Source organism: Gossypium hirsutum, chromosome D07, assembly GCF_007990345.1.
Source record: "Gossypium hirsutum isolate 1008001.06 chromosome D07, Gossypium_hirsutum_v2.1, whole genome shotgun sequence".
NCBI lineage: Eukaryota > Viridiplantae > Streptophyta > Magnoliopsida > Malvales > Malvaceae > Gossypium > Gossypium hirsutum.
The window spans coordinates 38,331,424-38,338,966 of NC_053443.1; the positions used below are offsets into that span (position 1 = coordinate 38,331,424).

Genomic DNA, 7,543 nt, shown 5'->3' on the forward strand with positions numbered 1-7,543 from the left:
TAATATGCTGAATTACACCCCTTGATGTTTTATCTAGTGACTTGTATTCATATGCATTGGTATTTAGATGTAGTGCATACTTTAAACCATGATTTTTGTTGTTGGACAAATTGAACTCCTCAACAATGCTTGTGAAAATATATGCATGAGAATGGTTATGGAGATGAAGATAATAATATTTTGGAGATGGATTTTTTTATCGGTTTCACTAAACATAAAAAAAAGGATACATCATTAATGTTGACAAATTTGAGAATGTTGGCCCAAACCAACTCATAGATATGTATGTTTGATATTTATATAGGTTATGCATGAAAGCTTGTTAACTATAAGAAATCTTTTGTTTTTATGTCTATCGACATTTTGGGATATTTTGCATATGTTATATTGTTTATATAATAAATATTGGAAAGAATGTTAGATAATAAATTAGTAAATGAAACCTAAGAACCAGTCATATCATTGGATAAGATTGCAAACAATAGAAGTGAATGTTGAATTGAGTAATCCACATACATGTTGCATTAAAAACTTCAACTCTATAAGAATTTTTTATGGTTCTTTATTTCTCGTATCAAGTAATAAATTTAATCTGTATAGGAATCAAAATCAATTTTCTTTCCTTAAATTATAAGGTTAAATAATTTGGAAGTAAAGGATAGATGATGGAAATTTTATTAAAAATAAACAACCAAATGGATTTAATTAAAAACAATCAACTTAAAAATAACATACCTGACTGAGAGAGCAGGAGGAAGTTGGTCATCGTAAATTCCATACCAAACACATTCACAAATAAAAATTTAAAGTCAAGGCTGAGACGGGTAAAGCCCAAAAAAACTTTTTAGGGGTCAAAATGAATTTTTAATTTTTAATAGTTTATATTTTTATAATTTTTAAAAGATTAAATTAAATTTTTATAATTTTAGATGAGGCTAAAGTGCAATTTTATCTTTACTAATTTAAATTTTTAAATTTTTCTAAAAGACCAAAACAACAAGTTTCTATTTTAGGGAGGACTGGGGCCTCTACCAGTCCCCCTGGATTCACCTCTGGGCTGAGACATGTAATAAGATAACAAACATGTTAAGAAAATAAATATCTTATGAGAGATGCTCATTGGCGGGGTTGGACCCATTCAAAGTTAGACCAAATTTTTAAATTTAAGTTTGGTCTGACTCGAAAAATAGACATACTTTTTTTGTTAAAGCTCGACCTAATTTACGAAATGTAAATTCGGACTCAATCTAGCCCATCCATATTTGATTTTTTAGATTATTTTTATTTAAAATAATTTTTTTAAAAATATAATACACTAAATGCACTAAAAACACTAAAATAAAAGTTTTCTAACACATTAAAAATTTTTATATTAAAAACACTACCATAAATATAATAAATTTTTTATTATATTAAAAAATACAAATAAATATAAAAAATAATTTTTTTAAATAAAATTTGTAAAATTTTATATTTTGAGTTGGGTTATTTAGTTAGGTAAATTTTATTTAGGTTTTGGAGAATAGGATTAATTGTTATTGGGTTAGTGATTTAATATAAATATAATTATATATATAATTATTTAATATATATACTTAATATAATTTTTTTATAACATAATACATTTGGGCTGGGCTCGGGCCATAAAATATTTCTTAAGGCTCAACTCATATAAAAACGGGACTTAAATTTTACCCAAATTTATTTTTCGGACCTCGTATTTTTTTATCTAAATTCTTCCATTTTTCGGAGTAATCTTCCTGAGTAGTTCTGATTTTTCTTTCAACTAATCTAGCCATTTGGTTGTTTGCTCTGCAGGTGATATTTTTAAGGTGAAGTTGGTTGATTTTACATGGAAGTTATTAATGAAAAAATAATTATATGATATTTTAAACCTAATAATAATAATAATAATAATAGGTTCTCTAAAATATTATTTGTTATAAATGTTGAAAAATTTCAAGGTGAAGTTGGTTGATTTTACATGGAAGTTATTAATGAAAAAATAATTATATGATATTTTAAACCTAATAATAATAATAATAATAATAATAATAATAATAATAATAGGTTCTCTAAAATATTATTTGTTATAAATGTTGAAAACTTTCACGGTAGGATTTCAAGTTGTCCAATGTAAGTGTTAGCTTTTCATATTACCATGCAACAGGCAAAGAAAGGAATGTTTTAAATATGAATAATTATTGTCTTTTTATTCTGGTCATGCATATCCATGACTAGAGGTGATCATGGGTTGAGCTACCTGGTCTGGTCTGACGGCTGGCTCAAAAAATGAGAGGGTTCGGGTAAAAATATAGGCCTGAAATATGAGTTTAGACAAAAAAAATGAGGCCCGTTTAGAAAATAGGCCGGGCCTCAGGTAAAACTTTTTTGTCCCGAGCCCTGCTCGGTCTGGCCCAAATTATATATTAAATATGTATTTTTTATTTTTAATTAAATATACTTTTTAAATTTTAATATGCTATTTTCTTTTTAAAATATGCTATTTTGGTATTGTAAAATTTAATATGAGCCGGGCTAGACTCGGGCTTAGCAATTTTCTTTCGGGCTGGGCTTAAACAAATTTTTAGGCCCATATTTTGGGTCGGGTCGAGCCCGAGCCTAAAAAATAAGCCTAAAATTTTTGTCTAGGCCCAGCCCAGCTCGACCCATGATCACCTCTATCCATGACCAAAGCTGTAATATATTCAACTTACCAATTTTTTCATAATTAAATTTGACACGTAGCAAAGTGTTGTAGAAAGAACTATGCCAACAAAGTGAAATTACTTTAATTCTTTTTAGTTAAAATCCTACTAACATTTAATAATTGGTCCTACTTACTGTTTAAAATTATTTACAAAATTAGTACCATATAATTAATAGTCTTTCAATTAAGTCTTTCCTTAAAATTTTTATTATATTATTTGCTTTATAAATTCATTCAAAGCATAAATTAATGCACTATAGTCATTGATTTTAACCATGATTTTTTTAATTAACGTCAAATTAGTTATATTCTTAAATGGAACTAAAGATTTAAATTTTAAACAATATTATAGATTTAAAAATATTGATACAAATAAACTATTTATTATTATAATTTCCTTTTATTTACTCACCCTGTTAAGTATGACTCCTATTTCAGTCAAATTTAAGAAATAATTTTTCAGTTAAACTCTGTTTATTTGTTTTAATCAAACTTTGATTAGTTTAGATTATTTTATTATTATTTGACCTATGAATTTAGCCTATAAATAGGCTCTTTTATAACATTAGAAAATACACCCATTAGAGATTAGAACTCATAACACATTTAGAGAATTTTGTGTTTACGTTTTGAAGATTTTTTGTTTTCAGGGTTTAGTTTTTATCTCCATCTTTTGTACTCTTCGTTCTTTTGTCATTATAGTATAATTATCTTTGCCCATGGTTTTTCCTCTTTGGAAGGATTTTTCCACGTTAAATTTGTGTATTCAATTTCTCAATTTCTTCCACTATTTTAACTTGTTCGTTGTTTAATCGAGTCGATCCCCAATAAATGGTATCAGAGGTAGTTCAATTTTCGTAGATTAGCCCATTCAGAGATGGCAACAACAAGGTTTGAAATTGAGAAGTTCAATAGTGTCACAAATTTCAATCTATGGCAAGTTCGGATGATAGCAATTCTAGTTCAAACTGGCTTGAAAAATGTTGTTATCGGGAAAAAGCCTGAGAATCTAAATCAAACAGAATAGGAAGAGTTTGATGAAAAGGCCCTGTCTGCAATCCAGTTGTGCCTCACAAATATGATATTGCAGGAGGTATTGATGGAGAAGATCTCATCCGTCTTGTGGAAAAGGTTAGAAACTCTTTATGCGACTAAGTCTCTAGCTAGCCGTTTAGTGTTAAAACAATGCCTATTTACGTTTCGCATGAACTAAGGTGAGCTTCTTAAAGATCACATCAGTCAATTCATTACTCTTTTAAATGATTTAAAGAACGTTGATGTTCAGATTGATGATGAAGATCAGACTATGCTATTATTGTGCTTTCTACCCCCTTCATGCAAGTCTTTCAGGGAGACCCTGATTTATGGAAGAGATAAACTCTCGTTCGAAGATGTGAAGGGTCTTTTGTTAAGTAGAGACAAACTCGATAATGAGTTTGGTTCGGATAGCAAGGAAGATAAGTAAGCTTCTATTTTGGTAGCATCAAAGAAGCGAGACAAAATGTGTCGCTATTGTAAAAAGTTAAGTCACGTTAAAGCAAATTGTTATAAACTGTGAAATTAAAGAGCTGCTGAGAGTAACGAGGAAGATGTAGCTGGTTGTAATTTGGCTGATGAAAGCGGTGATGATATCTTGTTAGCGTCAACAAGCGATAACTCCAAACATACATTCGAGTGGATCCTAGATTCGAGATGTTCATTCCACATGTGTCCCAATAAAGAATGGTTCTCCACATATAGTTTGGTTGAAGGTGGAGTTGTGCATATGAGAAACGATTCATCCAGTAAGGTAATTGGTATTGGTACTGTTAAAATTAGGATGCACGATAGGACGATTAGGACACTCTCAGATGTCAGGTATGTACCTAATTTACGAAAGAATCTCATCTCTTTGAGTATTTTAGACTTGAAAGGATGCATAATCAATATCGAGTCGAGCGACATTAAGGTATCTCGTGGAGCTCTTGTTTTGTTAAAAGGTAAAATAACCGGCAGTCTTTATATTCTGGAAGGTTCTACAGTGACTAGTGAAATCAAATATCTCTCATCTGTTATGGAACCGAAGTCAACTCGTTTGGAGCGGAGGCAATTTGGTCATAGGAGGGAAAAATGTATGACTGTTTCGTTGAAGAGAGGTTCTCTTTTGGATGCAGGTTTTGAAAAGTTAGGGCACTGTGTTCATGAAAATCAGACTCGGGTTAGTTTTGATTTGGTAGTGTACAAGTCGAAGGATAGAAATCTTCCAGTTTCTAAACACAAATTTGACTTATTTAATTCCCTACATAGTTTAAGATAGGCCCATGGCGGGCTTTGGCAAAGACAACATTGTGAAGATATGAGTCAAGGTTGAGATTTGTTGAGTATGACTCCTATTTCAGTCAAATTTGAAAAATAATTTTCCAGTTAAACTCTGTTTATTTGTTTCAATCAAACTCTGATTAGTTTAGATTATTTTATTATTATTTGACCTATGAATTTAGCCTATAAATAGACTCTTTTATAACATTAGAAAATACACCTATTAGATATTAGAACTCATAACAAATTTAAAGAGTTTTGTGTTTACGTTTTGAAAATTATTTGTTTTTGGGTTTTCAGAGTTTAGTTTTTATCTCCATATTTTGTACTCTTTGTCCTTTTGCCATTATAGTATAATTATCTTTGTTCATGGTTTTTATCCTCTTTGGAGGGGTTTTTCCATGTTAAATTTGTGTGTTCAATTTCTCAATTTCTTCCGTTATTTTTACTTGTTTGTTGTTTAATCGGGTCAATTCCCAACACACCCTTTAATTCAAAATTTTATTTTCAAATTTAAAAATATTGATACAAAAAATTCAAAATACACAATGGTAAAAAAAAATTATAGTGATGCTTTGTAATTACTCTTTAAAAGATGAATTAAAATTTAAAATATATTAAAAATAATTTAATTGATGTTTTATGTAAAATTAAATAATTAATATTATATCTCATTATAATATACAAAAGCTAAAGTATTGGAAAAAAATGTTAATTATTAAATGTAGATAGTCTAAATTTGGTTTTGTTATGAAAAATTAACTGTTTCCTATTAATTTTTAATGGGACAAATCTCTCTAATTTGATTTTATGAAATCTAATATATACTTAGACATTACTTTTTACTGTTAAATGTAATATATATATATATATATATATATTGATATTTTCATAACATATTTTTAAAAATATATACCTCTTAGATTAAAGTTAAAATATTCAATAATTAATCGTTTTTAGAATACCATTTCATATAACATCAATAATTGTAATTAATATGTAATTATTTTAATAATAATAATTGTAATAGGGCCCAATTGACCCAAGTTCAAACAAATTAACAGCCCAACAAATACAGGCCCGCATAGGCCCAATACACCAAAAACAAAAACAAAAAGAAAAGAACCCTAGTCCAGCAACTAAAACCCTAAGCAGCCTTGCATATGCGCCGCTCCCACAGCCCCCAACTGCCGCAAGTCTCGGCCTCCATGCGCACGTTTCGGCCTCCCCACGTCGCTCCACGCACGACACCTGCAACCAAAACAAACTCAAAGAGTCCAGATAATGTAAAGCAACGAGAAACAAGCAAAATATTTTATTTTCTTTTCGGCCTATAAAAGGCCATTTAATCTGTAAATAAGGGTGATCGAAATCAAGAGAAAGCAGAGTAAATATCAGTTTTTTTTAGGTGATTATTTTAAGTTTCTTAGTTTTTTTTTATATTATTTTATTTTGTGCTTTTGTGTGTACGAAAATAAAAGACAAAGGGAAAGGGATTGGCTTACCCTTGTCGTCGAATTGGCTCAGGGGCGATTAAAAGCCCGTCGTATCACCTTTCCGATCACCGTTCTTGGTGAAATCGCGGAGGGAAAGAACACATTGCGGTGCGAGGATGCTAGGGAAAAAACCCTAGCAGAGCACCAAAATAGTTTTTTTTATTTTTTTTAGTTTTTTCCTTTCATTCAGTTCTGAATGATTTTTTTAAAAAGGAAATTTTGTTTTATAAAAACTTCAAAACGGCGCCGTTTTCCCAGGCCTGACCCGTGCAGTGACCCGACCCGAAGGAAAGGATCCGCGCGCTCTGACGTCAGGTGGGCTATTTGCGGGTCCAGTCCTTCCTCCTTTGTTTTGATTTTAAATGCGGTATTGCGCGCATTTGCAATTTTGCCGCAGAAATTTAGCGCCTGTTTCGATTTGGTCCACCATCCAGGACTGCGGATTGCGTTGAAACTGCGCCGTGGGATCGATGGGCATATTGCCTTTTTGGTCCTCCATGCTTACGCGCGCATTCGAATGGACCCCCTTTTTTTTTAAAAAAATTTTCATTGTTTTTTAACTCAATTTAATCCATTATTTTAAACTATTTTAATTTTTTTTATTATTATTTTATGACACTATTACTTGTTTATTATTACTATTATTGCATATTATTATTAATATTATTCATTATTTTCATGTACATATATACTTATCGTTTTTAATTTCGGATTCATTTTTTTACTTTTACAAACGTATAACCCTTTTTTAGTATATATATATTCTTAAGCTCTAAAGATGCATGCATATGTTTTTGTATGATTTACACATTTTTTTATTTTATCTTTTTTTTATACCTTATATTTTATATATGTATTTTTACATTTTTCTAAAACATATACACATCCACTTGCTTTATATTTTATTTTATTCCCACGATTTTACATTCATATATATTTATATATGCATACATATTTTAGTTTTTATGCACATATTTCATATATTTTTATAAATATATGTATATGCATATATGTGTACATATATTTGTAACTTTATTGT

At 29.7% G+C, this 7,543-nt stretch overlaps 1 long non-coding RNA gene across 1 annotated transcript; it reads right to left on the bottom strand.

Moving 5' to 3' along the window:
• Positions 1-5,994: 5,994 nt before the first annotated feature.
• LOC107956757 (uncharacterized) lies at positions 5,995-7,132 on the bottom strand. The gene is made up of 2 exons (XR_001700237.2): positions 6,514-7,132; positions 5,995-6,259 (listed from the first exon to the last, which is right to left on the bottom strand). It is a non-coding gene; the product is annotated as an uncharacterized lncRNA (long non-coding RNA).
• Between the last annotated feature and the right edge of the window lie 411 nt (positions 7,133-7,543).